The sequence below is a fragment of the Phyllobates terribilis genome, unplaced genomic scaffold (genome assembly GCF_046119375.1).
Source record: "Phyllobates terribilis strain yellow unplaced genomic scaffold, ASM4611937v1 Scaffold_4__5_contigs__length_816908805, whole genome shotgun sequence".
In the NCBI taxonomy this organism is placed as follows: domain Eukaryota; kingdom Metazoa; phylum Chordata; class Amphibia; order Anura; family Dendrobatidae; genus Phyllobates; species Phyllobates terribilis.
This window is the reverse complement of record NW_027362764.1, coordinates 580971535-580990392: the sequence shown is the minus strand read 5'-3', so window position 1 is coordinate 580990392 and position 18858 is coordinate 580971535. Positions and strand designations below refer to the sequence as shown.

At 44.9% G+C, this 18858-nt stretch overlaps 1 protein-coding gene across 1 annotated transcript in view; it reads left to right on the top strand.

Moving 5' to 3' along the window:
• ROCK1 (Rho associated coiled-coil containing protein kinase 1) overlaps window positions 1–18858 on the top strand; it is a 120818-nt gene that overhangs the window by 59462 nt on the left and 42498 nt on the right. The window lies entirely within an intron of this gene.

Sequence of the window (18858 nt, the reverse complement as noted above, 5' to 3'; positions counted from 1 at the left end):
TGTACATAAAGTGCAGCACAGATTCATCTCACTGCCTCACTACTGAGCATGTACATAAAGTGCAGCACAGATTCATCTCACTACTGAGCGTGTACATAAAGTGCAGCACAGATTCATCTCACTACTGAGCGTGTACATAAAGTGCAGCACAGATTCATCTCACTACTGAGCGTGTACATAAAGTGCAGCACAGATTCATCTCACTACTGAGCGTGTGCATAAAGTGCAGCACAGATTCATCTCACTACTGAGCATGTGCATAAAGTGCAGCACAGATTCCTCTCACTACTGAGCATGTACATAAAGTGCAGCACAGATTCATCTCACTACTGAGCGTATACATAAAGTGCAGCACAGATTCCTCTCACTACTGAGCATGTACATAAAGTGCAGCACAGATTCATCTCACTGCCTCACTACTGAGCATGTACATAAAGTGCAGCACAGATTCATCTCACTGCCTCACTACTGAGCATGTACATAAAGTGCAGCACCGATTCATCTCACTGCCTCACTACTGAGCGTGTACATAAAGTGCAGCACAGATTCATCTCACTACTGAGCATGTACATAAAGTGCAGCACAGATTCATCTCACTGCCTCACTACTGAGCATGTACATAAAGTGCAGCACCGATTCACCTCACTGCCTCACTACTGAGCGTGTACATAAAGTGCAGCACAGATTCATCTCACTGCCTCACCACTGAGCATGTACATAAAGTGCAGCACAGATTCATCTCACTACTGAGCATGTACATAAAGTGCAGCACAGATTCATCTCACTACTGAGCATGTACATAAAGTGCAGCACAGATTCATCTCACTGCCTCACTACTGAGCGTGTACATAAAGTGCAGCACAGATTCATCTCACTGCCTCACTACTGAGCGTGTACATAAAGTGCAGCACAGATTCATCTCACTGCCTCACTACTGAGCGTGTACATAAAGTGCAGCACAGATTCATCTCACTGCCTCACTACTGAGCGTGTACATAAAGTGCAGCACAGATTCATCTCACTGCCTCACTACTGAGCATGTCCATAAAGTGCAGCACAGATTCATCTCACTACTGATCATGTACATAAAGTGCAGCACAGATTCATCTCACTGCCTCACTACTGAGCATGTCCATAAAGTGCAGCACAGATTCATCTCACTACTGAGCGTGTACATAAAGTGCAGCACAGATTCATCTCACTACTGAGCGTGTACATAAAGTGCAGCACAGATTCATCTCACTACTGAGCGTGTGCATAAAGTGCAGCACAGATTCATCTCACTACTGAGCGTGTGCATAAAGTGCAGCACAGATTCATCTCACTACTGAGCATGTGCATAAAGTGCAGCACAGATTCCTCTCACTACTGAGCATGTACATAAAGTGCAGCACAGATTCATCTCACTGCCTCTACTGAGCATGAACATAAAGTGCAGCACAGATTCATCTCACTACTGAGCATTTACATAAAGTGCAGCACAGATTCATCTCACTGCCTCACTACTGAGCATTTACATAAAGTGCAGCACAGATTCATCTCACTGCCTCACTACTGAGTATGTACATAAAGTGCAGCACAGATTTATCTCACTGCCTCACTACAGAGCGTGTACATAAAGTGCAGCACAGATTCATCTCACTGCCTCACTACTGAGCGTGTACATAAAGTGCAGCACAGATTCCTCTCACTACTGAGCATGTACATAAAGCGCAGCACAGATTCCTCTCACTACTGAGCATGTACATAAAGTGCAGCACAGATTCCTCTCACTACTGAGCATGTACATAAAATGCTGCACAGATTCCTCTCACTACTGAGTATGTACATAAAGTGCAGCACAGATTCATCTCACTGCCTCACTACTGAGCGTGTACATAAAGTGCAGCACAGATTCATCTCACTACTGAGCGTGTACATAAAGTGCAGCACAGATTCATCTCACTGCCTCACTACTGAGCATGTACATAAAGTGCAGCACAGATTCATCTCATTACTGAGCGTGTACATAAAGTGCAGCACAGATTCATCTCACTGCCTCACTACTGAGCATGTACATAAAGTGCAGCACAGATTCATCTCACTGCTGAGCGTGTATATAAAGTGCAGCACAGATTCATCTCACTACTGAGCGTGTACATAAAGTGCAGCACAGATTCATCTCACTACTGAGCGTGTACATAAAGTGCAGCACAGATTCATCTCACTACTGAGCGTGTACATAAAGTGCAGCACAGATTCATCTCACTACTGAGCGTGTACATAAAGTGCAGCACAGATTCATCTCATTACTGAGCGTGTGCATAAAGTGCAGCACAGATTCATCTCACTACTGAGCATGTGCATAAAGTGCAGCACAGATTCCTCTCACTACTGAGCGTGTACATAAAGTGCAGCACAGATTCATCTCACTACTGAGCGTGTACATAAAGTGCAGCACAGATTCATCTCACTACTGAGCATGTACATAAAGTGCAGCACAGATTCCTCTCACTACTGAGCATGTACATAAAGTGAAGCACAGATTCATCTCACTGCCTCACTACTGAGCATGTACATAAAGTGCAGCACAGATTCATCTCACTGCCTCACTACTGAGCATGTACATAAAGTGCAGCACAGATTCATCTCACTGCCTCACTACTGAGCATGTACATAAAGTGCAGCACAGATTCATCTCACTGCCTCACTACTGAGCATGTACATAAAGTGCAGCACCGATTCATCTCACTGCCTCACTACTGAGCGTGTACATAAAGTGCAGCACAGATTCATCTCACTACTGAGCGTGTACATAAAGTGCAGCACAGATTCATCTCACTGCCTCACTACTGAGCATGTACATAAAGTGCAGCACAGATTCATCTCACTGCCTCACTACTGAGCGTGTACATAAAGTGCAGCACAGATTCATCTCACTACTGAGCGTGTACATAAAGTGCAGCACAGATTCATCTCACTACTGAGCGTGTACATAAAGTGCAGCACAGATTCATCTCACTACTGAGCATGTACATAAAGTGCAGCACAGATTCATCTCACTGCCTCACTACTGAGCGTGTACATAAAGTGCAGCACAGATTCATCTCACTGCCTCACTACTGAGCATGTACATAAAGTGCAGCACCGATTCATCTCACTGCCTCACTACTGAGCGTGTACATAAAGTGCAGCACAGATTCATCTCACTGCCTCACTACTGAGCGTGTACATAAAGTGCAGCACCGATTCATCTCACTACTGAGCGTGTACATAAAGTGCAGCACAGATTCATCTCACTGCCTCACTACTGAGCATGTACATAAAGTGCAGCACCGATTCATCTCACTGCCTCACTACTGAGCGTGTACATAAAGTGCAGCACCGATTCATCTCACTGCCTCACTACTGAGCGTGTACATAAAGTGCAGCACAGATTCATCTCACTCCCTCACTACTGAGCGTGTACATAAAGTGCAGCACAGATTCATCTCACTGCCTCACTACTGAGCGTGTACATAAAGTGCAGCACAGATTCATGTCACTGCCTCACTACTGAGCATGTACATAAAGTGCAGCACAGATTCATCTCACTGCCTCACTACTGAGCGAGTACATAAAGTGCAGCACAGATTCATCTCACTGCCTCACTACTGAGCGTGTACATAAAGTGCAGCACAGATTCATCTCACTGCCTCACTACTGAGCATGTACATAAAGTGCAGCACAGATTCATCTCACTACTGAGCATGTACATAAAGTTCAGCACAGATTCATCTCACTACTGAGCATGTATATAAAGTGCAGCACAGATTCATCTCACTACTGAGCATGTACATAAAGTGCAGCACAGATTCATCTCACTGCCTCACTACTGAGCGTGTACATAAAGTGCAGCACAGATTCATCTCACTGCCTCACTACTGAGCGTGTATATAAAGTGCAGCACAGATTTATCTCACTACTGAGCATGTACATAAAGTGCAGCACAGATTCATCTCACTGCCTCACTACTGAGCATGTACATAAAGTGCAGCACAGATTCATCTCACTACTGAGCGTGTACATAAAGTGCAGCACAGATTCATCTCACTACTGAGCGTGTACATAAAGTGCAGCACAGATTCATCTCACTACTGAGCGTGTACATAAAGTGCAGCACAGATTCATCTCACTACTGAGCGTGTGCATAAAGTGCAGCACAGATTCATCTCACTACTGAGCGTGTACATAAAGTGCAGCACAGATTCATCTCACTGCCTCACTACTGAGCATGTACATAAAGTGCAGCACAGATTCATCTCACTGCCTCACTACTGAGCATGTACATAAAGTGCAGCACCGATTCATCTCACTGCCTCACTACTGAGCGTGTACATAAAGTGCAGCACAGATTCATCTCACTACTGAGCGTGTACATAAAGTGCAGCACAGATTCATCTCACTGCCTCACTACTGAGCATGTACATAAAGTGCAGCACAGATTCATCTCACTGCCTCACTACTGAGCGTGTACATAAAGTGCAGCACAGATTCATCTCACTACTGAGCGTGTACATAAAGTGCAGCACAGATTCATCTCACTACTGAGCGTGTACATAAAGTGCAGCACAGATTCATCTCACTACTGAGCATGTACATAAAGTGCAGCACAGATTCATCTCACTGCCTCACTACTGAGCGTGTACATAAAGTGCAGCACAGATTCATCTCACTGCCTCACTACTGAGCATGTACATAAAGTGCAGCACCGATTCATCTCACTGCCTCACTACTGAGCGTGTACATAAAGTGCAGCACAGATTCATCTCACTGCCTCACTACTGAGCGTGTACATAAAGTGCAGCACCGATTCATCTCACTACTGAGCGTGTACATAAAGTGCAGCACAGATTCATCTCACTGCCTCACTACTGAGCATGTACATAAAGTGCAGCACCGATTCATCTCACTGCCTCACTACTGAGCGTGTACATAAAGTGCAGCACCGATTCATCTCACTGCCTCACTACTGAGCGTGTACATAAAGTGCAGCACAGATTCATCTCACTCCCTCACTACTGAGCGTGTACATAAAGTGCAGCACAGATTCATCTCACTGCCTCACTACTGAGCGTGTACATAAAGTGCAGCACAGATTCATGTCACTGCCTCACTACTGAGCATGTACATAAAGTGCAGCACAGATTCATCTCACTGCCTCACTACTGAGCGAGTACATAAAGTGCAGCACAGATTCATCTCACTGCCTCACTACTGAGCGTGTACATAAAGTGCAGCACAGATTCATCTCACTGCCTCACTACTGAGCATGTACATAAAGTGCAGCACAGATTCATCTCACTACTGAGCATGTACATAAAGTTCAGCACAGATTCATCTCACTACTGAGCATGTATATAAAGTGCAGCACAGATTCATCTCACTACTGAGCATGTACATAAAGTGCAGCACAGATTCATCTCACTGCCTCACTACTGAGCGTGTACATAAAGTGCAGCACAGATTCATCTCACTGCCTCACTACTGAGCGTGTATATAAAGTGCAGCACAGATTCATCTCACTACTGAGCATGTACATAAAGTGCAGCACAGATTCATCTCACTGCCTCACTACTGAGCATGTACATAAAGTGCAGCACAGATTCATCTCACTACTGAGCGTGTACATAAAGTGCAGCACAGATTCATCTCACTACTGAGCGTGTACATAAAGTGCAGCACAGATTCATCTCACTACTGAGCGTGTACATAAAGTGCAGCACAGATTCATCTCACTACTGAGCGTGTGCATAAAGTGCAGCACAGATTCATCTCACTACTGAGCGTGTACATAAAGTGCAGCACAGATTCATCTCACTACTGAGCGTATACATAAAGTGCAGCACAGATTCCTCTCACTACTGAGCATGTACATAAAGTGCAGCACAGATTCATCTCACTGCCTCACTACTGAGCATGTACATAAAGTGCAGCACAGATTCATCTCACTGCCTCACTACTGAGCATGTACATAAAGTGCAGCACCGATTCATCTCACTGCCTCACTACTGAGCGTGTACATAAAGTGCAGCACAGATTCATCTCACTACTGAGCATGTACATAAAGTGCAGCACAGATTCATCTCACTGCCTCACTACTGAGCATGTACATAAAGTGCAGCACCGATTCACCTCACTGCCTCACTACTGAGCGTGTACATAAAGTGCAGCACAGATTCATCTCACTGCCTCACCACTGAGCATGTACATAAAGTGCAGCACAGATTCATCTCACTACTGAGCATGTACATAAAGTGCAGCACAGATTCATCTCACTACTGAGCATGTACATAAAGTGCAGCACAGATTCATCTCACTGCCTCACTACTGAGCGTGTACATAAAGTGCAGCACAGATTCATCTCACTGCCTCACTACTGAGCGTGTACATAAAGTGCAGCACAGATTCATCTCACTGCCTCACTACTGAGCGTTTACATAAAGTGCAGCACAGATTCATCTCACTGCCTCACTACTGAGCGTGTACATAAAGTGCAGCACAGATTCATCTCACTGCCTCACTACTGAGCATGTCCATAAAGTGCAGCACAGATTCATCTCACTACTGATCATGTACATAAAGTGCAGCACAGATTCATCTCACTGCCTCACTACTGAGCATGTCCATAAAGTGCAGCACAGATTCATCTCACTACTGAGCGTGTACATAAAGTGCAGCACAGATTCATCTCACTACTGAGCGTGTACATAAAGTGCAGCACAGATTCATCTCACTACTGAGCATGTACATAAAGTGCAGCACAGATTCATCTCACTGCCTCACTACTGAGCGTGTACATAAAGTGCAGCACAGATTCATCTCACTGCCTCACTACTGAGCATGTACATAAAGTGCAGCACCGATTCATCTCACTGCCTCACTACTGAGCGTGTACATAAAGTGCAGCACAGATTCATCTCACTGCCTCACTACTGAGCGTGTACATAAAGTGCAGCACCGATTCATCTCACTACTGAGCGTGTACATAAAGTGCAGCACAGATTCATCTCACTGCCTCACTACTGAGCATGTACATAAAGTGCAGCACCGATTCATCTCACTGCCTCACTACTGAGCGTGTACATAAAGTGCAGCACCGATTCATCTCACTGCCTCACTACTGAGCGTGTACATAAAGTGCAGCACAGATTCATCTCACTCCCTCACTACTGAGCGTGTACATAAAGTGCAGCACAGATTCATCTCACTGCCTCACTACTGAGCGTGTACATAAAGTGCAGCACAGATTCATGTCACTGCCTCACTACTGAGCATGTACATAAAGTGCAGCACAGATTCATCTCACTGCCTCACTACTGAGCGAGTACATAAAGTGCAGCACAGATTCATCTCACTGCCTCACTACTGAGCGTGTACATAAAGTGCAGCACAGATTCATCTCACTGCCTCACTACTGAGCATGTACATAAAGTGCAGCACAGATTCATCTCACTACTGAGCATGTACATAAAGTTCAGCACAGATTCATCTCACTACTGAGCATGTATATAAAGTGCAGCACAGATTCATCTCACTACTGAGCATGTACATAAAGTGCAGCACAGATTCATCTCACTGCCTCACTACTGAGCGTGTACATAAAGTGCAGCACAGATTCATCTCACTGCCTCACTACTGAGCGTGTATATAAAGTGCAGCACAGATTCATCTCACTACTGAGCATGTACATAAAGTGCAGCACAGATTCATCTCACTGCCTCACTACTGAGCATGTACATAAAGTGCAGCACAGATTCATCTCACTACTGAGCGTGTACATAAAGTGCAGCACAGATTCATCTCACTACTGAGCGTGTACATAAAGTGCAGCACAGATTCATCTCACTACTGAGCGTGTACATAAAGTGCAGCACAGATTCATCTCACTACTGAGCGTGTGCATAAAGTGCAGCACAGATTCATCTCACTACTGAGCGTGTACATAAAGTGCAGCACAGATTCATCTCACTACTGAGCGTATACATAAAGTGCAGCACAGATTCCTCTCACTACTGAGCATGTACATAAAGTGCAGCACAGATTCATCTCACTGCCTCACTACTGAGCATGTACATAAAGTGCAGCACAGATTCATCTCACTGCCTCACTACTGAGCATGTACATAAAGTGCAGCACCGATTCATCTCACTGCCTCACTACTGAGCGTGTACATAAAGTGCAGCACAGATTCATCTCACTACTGAGCATGTACATAAAGTGCAGCACAGATTCATCTCACTGCCTCACTACTGAGCATGTACATAAAGTGCAGCACCGATTCATCTCACTGCCTCACTACTGAGCGTGTACATAAAGTGCAGCACAGATTCATCTCACTGCCTCACTACTGAGCGTGTACATAAAGTGCAGCACCGATTCATCTCACTACTGAGCGTGTACATAAAGTGCAGCACAGATTCATCTCACTGCCTCACTACTGAGCATGTACATAAAGTGCAGCACCGATTCATCTCACTGCCTCACTACTGAGCGTGTACATAAAGTGCAGCACCGATTCATCTCACTGCCTCACTACTGAGCGTGTACATAAAGTGCAGCACAGATTCATCTCACTCCCTCACTACTGAGCGTGTACATAAAGTGCAGCACAGATTCATCTCACTGCCTCACTACTGAGCGTGTACATAAAGTGCAGCACAGATTCATGTCACTGCCTCACTACTGAGCATGTACATAAAGTGCAGCACAGATTCATCTCACTGCCTCACTACTGAGCGAGTACATAAAGTGCAGCACAGATTCATCTCACTGCCTCACTACTGAGCGTGTACATAAAGTGCAGCACAGATTCATCTCACTGCCTCACTACTGAGCATGTACATAAAGTGCAGCACAGATTCATCTCACTACTGAGCATGTACATAAAGTTCAGCACAGATTCATCTCACTACTGAGCATGTATATAAAGTGCAGCACAGATTCATCTCACTACTGAGCATGTACATAAAGTGCAGCACAGATTCATCTCACTGCCTCACTACTGAGCGTGTACATAAAGTGCAGCACAGATTCATCTCACTGCCTCACTACTGAGCGTGTATATAAAGTGCAGCACAGATTCATCTCACTACTGAGCATGTACATAAAGTGCAGCACAGATTCATCTCACTGCCTCACTACTGAGCATGTACATAAAGTGCAGCACAGATTCATCTCACTACTGAGCGTGTACATAAAGTGCAGCACAGATTCATCTCACTACTGAGCGTGTACATAAAGTGCAGCACAGATTCATCTCACTACTGAGCGTGTACATAAAGTGCAGCACAGATTCATCTCACTACTGAGCGTGTGCATAAAGTGCAGCACAGATTCATCTCACTACTGAGCGTGTACATAAAGTGCAGCACAGATTCATCTCACTACTGAGCGTATACATAAAGTGCAGCACAGATTCCTCTCACTACTGAGCATGTACATAAAGTGCAGCACAGATTCATCTCACTGCCTCACTACTGAGCATGTACATAAAGTGCAGCACAGATTCATCTCACTGCCTCACTACTGAGCATGTACATAAAGTGCAGCACCGATTCATCTCACTGCCTCACTACTGAGCGTGTACATAAAGTGCAGCACAGATTCATCTCACTACTGAGCATGTACATAAAGTGCAGCACAGATTCATCTCACTGCCTCACTACTGAGCATGTACATAAAGTGCAGCACCGATTCACCTCACTGCCTCACTACTGAGCGTGTACATAAAGTGCAGCACAGATTCATCTCACTGCCTCACCACTGAGCATGTACATAAAGTGCAGCACAGATTCATCTCACTACTGAGCATGTACATAAAGTGCAGCACAGATTCATCTCACTACTGAGCATGTACATAAAGTGCAGCACAGATTCATCTCACTGCCTCACTACTGAGCGTGTACATAAAGTGCAGCACAGATTCATCTCACTGCCTCACTACTGAGCGTGTACATAAAGTGCAGCACAGATTCATCTCACTGCCTCACTACTGAGCGTTTACATAAAGTGCAGCACAGATTCATCTCACTGCCTCACTACTGAGCGTGTACATAAAGTGCAGCACAGATTCATCTCACTGCCTCACTACTGAGCATGTCCATAAAGTGCAGCACAGATTCATCTCACTACTGATCATGTACATAAAGTGCAGCACAGATTCATCTCACTGCCTCACTACTGAGCATGTCCATAAAGTGCAGCACAGATTCATCTCACTACTGAGCGTGTACATAAAGTGCAGCACAGATTCATCTCACTACTGAGCGTGTACATAAAGTGCAGCACAGATTCATCTCACTACTGAGCATGTACATAAAGTGCAGCACAGATTCATCTCACTGCCTCACTACTGAGCGTGTACATAAAGTGCAGCACAGATTCATCTCACTGCCTCACTACTGAGCATGTACATAAAGTGCAGCACCGATTCATCTCACTGCCTCACTACTGAGCGTGTACATAAAGTGCAGCACAGATTCATCTCACTGCCTCACTACTGAGCGTGTACATAAAGTGCAGCACCGATTCATCTCACTACTGAGCGTGTACATAAAGTGCAGCACAGATTCATCTCACTGCCTCACTACTGAGCATGTACATAAAGTGCAGCACCGATTCATCTCACTGCCTCACTACTGAGCGTGTACATAAAGTGCAGCACCGATTCATCTCACTGCCTCACTACTGAGCGTGTACATAAAGTGCAGCACAGATTCATCTCACTCCCTCACTACTGAGCGTGTACATAAAGTGCAGCACAGATTCATCTCACTGCCTCACTACTGAGCGTGTACATAAAGTGCAGCACAGATTCATGTCACTGCCTCACTACTGAGCATGTACATAAAGTGCAGCACAGATTCATCTCACTGCCTCACTACTGAGCGAGTACATAAAGTGCAGCACAGATTCATCTCACTGCCTCACTACTGAGCGTGTACATAAAGTGCAGCACAGATTCATCTCACTGCCTCACTACTGAGCATGTACATAAAGTGCAGCACAGATTCATCTCACTACTGAGCATGTACATAAAGTTCAGCACAGATTCATCTCACTACTGAGCATGTATATAAAGTGCAGCACAGATTCATCTCACTACTGAGCATGTACATAAAGTGCAGCACAGATTCATCTCACTGCCTCACTACTGAGCGTGTACATAAAGTGCAGCACAGATTCATCTCACTGCCTCACTACTGAGCGTGTATATAAAGTGCAGCACAGATTCATCTCACTACTGAGCATGTACATAAAGTGCAGCACAGATTCATCTCACTGCCTCACTACTGAGCATGTACATAAAGTGCAGCACAGATTCATCTCACTACTGAGCGTGTACATAAAGTGCAGCACAGATTCATCTCACTACTGAGCGTGTACATAAAGTGCAGCACAGATTCATCTCACTACTGAGCGTGTACATAAAGTGCAGCACAGATTCATCTCACTACTGAGCGTGTGCATAAAGTGCAGCACAGATTCATCTCACTACTGAGCGTGTACATAAAGTGCAGCACAGATTCATCTCACTACTGAGCGTATACATAAAGTGCAGCACAGATTCCTCTCACTACTGAGCATGTACATAAAGTGCAGCACAGATTCATCTCACTGCCTCACTACTGAGCATGTACATAAAGTGCAGCACAGATTCATCTCACTGCCTCACTACTGAGCATGTACATAAAGTGCAGCACCGATTCATCTCACTGCCTCACTACTGAGCGTGTACATAAAGTGCAGCACAGATTCATCTCACTACTGAGCATGTACATAAAGTGCAGCACAGATTCATCTCACTGCCTCACTACTGAGCATGTACATAAAGTGCAGCACCGATTCACCTCACTGCCTCACTACTGAGCGTGTACATAAAGTGCAGCACAGATTCATCTCACTGCCTCACCACTGAGCATGTACATAAAGTGCAGCACAGATTCATCTCACTACTGAGCATGTACATAAAGTGCAGCACAGATTCATCTCACTACTGAGCATGTACATAAAGTGCAGCACAGATTCATCTCACTGCCTCACTACTGAGCGTGTACATAAAGTGCAGCACAGATTCATCTCACTGCCTCACTACTGAGCGTGTACATAAAGTGCAGCACAGATTCATCTCACTGCCTCACTACTGAGCGTTTACATAAAGTGCAGCACAGATTCATCTCACTGCCTCACTACTGAGCGTGTACATAAAGTGCAGCACAGATTCATCTCACTGCCTCACTACTGAGCATGTCCATAAAGTGCAGCACAGATTCATCTCACTACTGATCATGTACATAAAGTGCAGCACAGATTCATCTCACTGCCTCACTACTGAGCATGTCCATAAAGTGCAGCACAGATTCATCTCACTACTGAGCGTGTACATAAAGTGCAGCACAGATTCATCTCACTACTGAGCGTGTACATAAAGTGCAGCACAGATTCATCTCACTACTGAGCGTGTGCATAAAGTGCAGCACAGATTCATCTCACTACTGAGCGTGTGCATAAAGTGCAGCACAGATTCATCTCACTACTGAGCATGTGCATAAAGTGCAGCACAGATTCCTCTCACTACTGAGCATGTACATAAAGTGCAGCACAGATTCATCTCACTGCCTCACTACTGAGCATGAACATAAAGTGCAGCACAGATTCATCTCACTGCCTAACTACTGAGCGTGTACATAAAGTGCAGCACAGATTCATCTCACTACTGAGCATTTACATAAAGTGCAGCACAGATTCATCTCACTGCCTCACTACTGAGCATTTACATAAAGTGCAGCACAGATTCATCTCACTGCCTCACTACTGAGTATGTACATAAAGTGCAGCACAGATTTATCTCACTGCCTCACTACAGAGCGTGTACATAAAGTGCAGCACAGATTCATCTCACTGCCTCACTACTGAGCGTGTACATAAAGTGCAGCACAGATTCCTCTCACTACTGAGCATGTACATAAAGCGCAGCACAGATTCCTCTCACTACTGAGCATGTACATAAAGTGCAGCACAGATTCCTCTCACTACTGAGCATGTACATAAAATGCTGCACAGATTCCTCTCACTACTGAGTATGTACATAAAGTGCAGCACAGATTCATCTCACTGCCTCACTACTGAACATGTACATAAAGTGCAGCACAGATTCATCTCACTACTGAGCATGTACATAAAGTGCAGCACAGATTCATCTCACTGCCTCACTACTGAGCACGTACATAAAGTGCAGCACAGATTCCTCTCACTACTGAGCATGTACATAAAGTGCAGCACAGATTCATCTCACTGCCTCACTACTGAGCATGTACATAAAGTGCAGCACAGATTCATCTCACTGCCTCACTACTGAGCATGTACATAAAGTGCAGCACAGTTTCATCTCACTGCTGAGCATGTACATAAAGTGCAGCACAGATTCATCTCACTACTGAGCATGTACATAAAGTGCAGCACAGATTCCTCTCACTACTGAGCGTGTACATAAAGTGCAGCACAGATTCATCTCACTACTGAGCGTGTACATAAAGTGCAGCACAGATTCATCTCACTGCCTCACTACTGAGCGTGTACATAAAGTGCAGCACAGATTCATCTCACTACTGAGCGTGTACATAAAGTGCAGCACAGATTCATCTCACTGCCTCACTACTGAGCATGAACATAAAGTGCAGCACAGATTCATCTCACTGCCTCACTACTGAGCGTGTACATAAAGTGCAGCACAGATTAATCTCACGGCCTCACTACTGAGCGTGTACATAAAGTGCAGCACAGATTAATCTCACTACTGAGCGTGTACATAAAGTGCAGCACAGATTCATCTCACTGTCTCACTACTGAGCATGTACATAAAGTGCAGCACAGATTCATCTCACTGCCTCACTACTGAGCGTGTACATAAAGTGCAGCACAGATTCCTCTCACTACTGAGTATGTACATAAAGTGCAGCACCGATTCATCTCACTGCCTCACTACTGAGCATGTACATAAAGTGCTGCACAGATTCATCTCACTGCCTCACTACTGAGCGTGTACATAAAGTGCAGCACAGATTCATCTCACTACTGAGCGTGTACATAAAGTGCAGCACAGATTCATCTCACTGCCTCACTACTGAGCATGTACATAAAGTGCAGCACAGATTCATCTCATTACTGAGCGTGTACATAAAGTGCAGCACAGATTCATCTCACTGCCTCACTACTGAGCATGTACATAAAGTGCAGCACAGATTCATCTCACTGCTGAGCGTGTATATAAAGTGCAGCACAGATTCATCTCACTACTGAGCGTGTACATAAAGTGCAGCACAGATTCATCTCACTACTGAGCGTGTACATAAAGTGCAGCACAGATTCATCTCACTACTGAGCGTGTACATAAAGTGCAGCACAGATTCATCTCACTACTGAGCGTGTACATAAAGTGCAGCACAGATTCATCTCATTACTGAGCGTGTGCATAAAGTGCAGCACAGATTCATCTCACTACTGAGCATGTGCATAAAGTGCAGCACAGATTCCTCTCACTACTGAGCGTGTACATAAAGTGCAGCACAGATTCATCTCACTACTGAGCGTGTACATAAAGTGCAGCACAGATTCATCTCACTACTGAGCATGTACATAAAGTGCAGCACAGATTCCTCTCACTACTGAGCATGTACATAAAGTGCAGCACAGATTCATCTCACTGCCTCACTACTGAGCATGTACATAAAGTGCAGCACAGATTCATCTCACTGCCTCACTACTGAGCATGTACATAAAGTGCAGCACAGATTCATCTCACTGCCTCACTACTGAGCATGTACATAAAGTGCAGCACAGATTCATCTCACTGCCTCACTACTGAGCATGTACATAAAGTGCAGCACCGATTCATCTCACTGCCTCACTACTGAGCGTGTACATAAAGTGCAGCACAGATTCATCTCACTACTGAGCGTGTACATAAAGTGCAGCACAGATTCATCTCACTGCCTCACTACTGAGCATGTACATAAAGTGCAGCACAGATTCATCTCACTGCCTCACTACTGAGCGTGTACATAAAGTGCAGCACAGATTCATCTCACTACTGAGCGTGTACATAAAGTGCAGCACAGATTCATCTCACTACTGAGCGTGTACATAAAGTGCAGCACAGATTCATCTCACTACTGAGCATGTACATAAAGTGCAGCACAGATTCATCTCACTGCCTCACTACTGAGCGTGTACATAAAGTGCAGCACAGATTCATCTCACTGCCTCACTGCTGAGCATGTACATAAAGTGCAGCACCGATTCATCTCACTGCCTCACTGCTGAGCGTGTACATAAAGTGCAGCACAGATTCATCTCACTGCCTCACTACTGAGCGTGTACATAAAGTGCAGCACCGATTCATCTCACTACTGAGCGTGTACATAAAGTGCAGCACAGATTCATCTCACTGCCTCACTACTGAGCATGTACATAAAGTGCAGCACCGATTCATCTCACTGCCTCACTACTGAGCGTGTACATAAAGTGCAGCACAGATTCATCTCACTGCCTCACTACTGAGCGTGTACATAAAGTGCAGCACAGATTCATCTCACTACTGAGCGTGTACATAAAGTGCAGCACAGATTCATCTCACTACTGAGCGTGTACATAAAGTGCAGCACAGATTCATCTCACTACTGAGCATGTACATAAAGTGCAGCACAGATTCATCTCACTGCCTCACTACTGAGCGTGTACATAAAGTGCAGCACAGATTCATCTCACTGCCTCACTACTGAGCATGTACATAAAGTGCAGCACCGATTCATCTCACTGCCTCACTGCTGAGCGTGTACATAAAGTGCAGCACAGATTCATCTCACTGCCTCACTACTGAGCGTGTACATAAAGTGCAGCACCGATTCATCTCACTACTGAGCGTGTACATAAAGTGCAGCACAGATTCATCTCACTGCCTCACTACTGAGCATGTACATAAAGTGCAGCACCGATTCATCTCACTGCCTCACTACTGAGCGTGTACATAAAGTGCAGCACCGATTCATCTCACTGCCTCACTACTGAGCGTGTACATAAAGTGCAGCACAGATTCATCTCACTCCCTCACTACTGAGCGTGTACATAAAGTGCAGCACAGATTCATCTCACTGCCTCACTACTGAGCGTGTACATAAAGTGCAGCACAGATTCATCTCACTCCCTCACTACTGAGCGTGTACATAAAGTGCAGCACAGATTCATGTCACTGCCTCACTACTGAGCATGTACATAAAGTGCAGCACAGATTCATCTCACTGCCTCACTACTGAGCGAGTACATAAAGTGCAGCACAGATTCATCTCACTGCCTCACTACTGAGCGTGTACATAAAGTGCAGCACAGATTCATCTCACTGCCTCACTACTGAGCATGTACATAAAGTGCAGCACAGATTCATCTCACTACTGAGCATGTACATAAAGTGCAGCACAGATTCATCTCACTACTGAGCATGTATATAAAGTGCAGCACAGATTCATCTCACTACTGAGCATGTACATAAAGTGCAGCACAGATTCATCTCACTGCCTCACTACTGAGCGTGTACATAAAGTGCAGCACAGATTCATCTCACTGCCTCACTACTGAGCGTGTATATAAAGTGCAGCACAGATTCATCTCACTACTGAGCATGTACATAAAGTGCAGCAGAGATTCATCTCACTGCCTCACTACTGAGCATGTACATAAAGTGCAGCACAGATTCATCTCACTACTGAGCGTGTACATAAAGTGCAGCACAGATTCATCTCACTACTGAGCGTGTACATAAAGTGCAGCACAGATTCATCTCACTACTGAGCGTGTACATAAAGTGCAGCACAGATTCATCTCACTACTGAGCGTGTGCATAAAGTGCAGCACAGATTCATCTCACTACTGAGCATGTGCATAAAGTGCAGCACAGATTCCTCTCACTACTGAGCATGTACATAAAGTGCAGCACAGATTCATCTCACTACTGAGCGTGTACATAAAGTGCAGCACAGATTCATCTCACTACTGAGCGTATACATAAAGTGCAGCACAGATTCCTCTCACTACTGAGCATGTACATAAAGTGCAGCACAGATTCATCTCACTGCCTCACTACTGAGCATGTACATAAAGTGCAGCACAGATTCATCTCACTGCCTCACTACTGAGCATGTACATAAAGTGCAGCACCGATTCATCTCACTGCCTCACTACTGAGCGTGTACATAAAGTGCAGCACAGATTCATCTCACTACTGAGCATGTACATAAAGTGCAGCACAGATTTATCTCACTGCCTCACTACTGAGCATGTACATAAAGTGCAGCACCGATTCACCTCACTGCCTCACTACTGAGCGTGTACATAAAGTGCAGCACAGATTCATCTCACTGCCTCACCACTGAGCATGTACATAAAGTGCAGCACAGATTCATCTCACTACTGAGCATGTACATAAAGTGCAGCACAGATTCATCTCACTACTGAGCATGTACATAAAGTGCAGCACAGATTTATCTCACTGCCTCACTACTGAGCATGTACATAAAGTGCAGCACCGATTCACCTCACTGCCTCACTACTGAGCGTGTACATAAAGTGCAGCACAGATTCATCTCACTGCCTCACCACTGAGCATGTACATAAAGTGCAGCACAGATTCATCTCACTACTGAGCATGTACATAAAGTGCAGCCCAGATTCATCTCACTGCCTCACTACTTAGCATGTACATAAAGTTCAGCACAGATTCATCTCACTACTGAGCATGTACATAAAGTGCAGCACAGATTCATCTCACTACTGAGCATGTACATAAAGTGCAGCACAGATTCATCTTAACTAAAAGCCGAGATCCTTAGATCAGGAACAGAACAGACATTTTTTAACTTTACCAAATTCTTATGAAAACATTTACAGCACATCCTGCATTGTACTACTGTACCCAATGTATTATATATTTTTGGAGTCGATCCATTTCATACTGACTCCACAGCTCTGAACATTTTAGAGTCCAAGTCTCACCTGTGCAATAATCCTGCTGTCTAATCAGCATCTGGATATGCCACACCTGTGAGGTGGATGGAGAGGATCTCACGAACACAGATTTAGACAAATTTAGGAACATTATTTGAGAGAAAAAGGCCTTTTGTGTACATAGAAAGTCTTAGATCTTGGAGTTCAGCTCATGAAAAGTGGAATCAAAAACAAAAGTGTTATACATGTATACATACACAAACAACCTGTCAGGTCCAGATTTGCAATGTAAGTACAGGTCCAGCTGTTTACAGCTTATAATTACCTTCAAAACGTTGCTGGTTACTTAAATATCTGTCAGTGGTGAAAGCTGAAATTAGCGTTCTAATCTCGCTGCGCCCGGCTTCATTCCAGTCATCTGAACAGGGCGCCGGACTGAGCAGTCACAGATTTCCTGCCTTCAGCGTGGTGACTGATAGCTATGACTGCAGCATCACTTGGAAGGTAATTAGAAGCCCTGCAGACTGCCGTGCCTCTGCCCCTCTGGTTCCAGCACGTTATGGTCGCCCTCTGCTCTTTGTACTCTGTGATTCGGCAACAACGTCCCGACATGTGACTGCTACAGCCAACCATTGGCTAAAGCTGTGACCCGCTATACCCAGTGATTGGCTGATGTGGTCACATGCCGGTCCTGACCTTGTTACTGGAAGCCCAGAGACCATCAGGGACCTGGAGTGGCCGAGGATCGGTCCTACGAGTGACTTCTTTTCTTGTTCTCGAGCACTCTATACTTTTAACAGTGTAATGTATATCATGGCTGGACAAACCCTTTTACCACTTCTC